Raw genomic sequence first — 480 nt, 5'->3', positions numbered from 1 at the left:
GGGAAGCGGTCCGGCGCGGCGCGGGCAGCTCTGGGCGCGCTCCCCGCTCCCCGCGCCCCGCGGGCGGCTCCGCTGAGCCTGGGGCCGCGCTCCGGGCGGGCAGCGCGCAGGGACCGCTCGTCGGCGCTCGCCCGCCGCTCGCCGCTGATGTCAGCCCCGAATGTGCATTTATAATAGATGAGCCTCCTTCGCCGCAGGAAGGCGAGGCAGGAAGAAAGGGAGAGGGGGAGAGGGCCCAGGCTGGGGGGCGGGGGGAGGAAGAGGGGCCGGGAACTCGCTACAAAGGAGGAGGCGGAGGGAGGAGGAGGACGACGAAGAGGAGGAGGAGGAAGAGGAGGAGGAGGAGGAAGCGCACGCCCGCCCGCTGCCCTGCCCTGCGCCTGGGGCTCGCTAGCCCGCCGCCGGGCACCGCCGCTCCCGGAGCCCGGGCCTGGCGCCCCGGCCCCGCGGCCTTAACCCCTTCGCGCCCGCGGACGCCAC

The sequence above is a fragment of the Panthera uncia genome (genome assembly GCF_023721935.1).
Source record: "Panthera uncia isolate 11264 chromosome B3 unlocalized genomic scaffold, Puncia_PCG_1.0 HiC_scaffold_1, whole genome shotgun sequence".
NCBI classification, from domain to species: domain Eukaryota; kingdom Metazoa; phylum Chordata; class Mammalia; order Carnivora; family Felidae; genus Panthera; species Panthera uncia.
The sequence above is the reverse complement of the archived record's forward strand: the minus strand, read 5'-3'. Positions refer to the sequence as shown.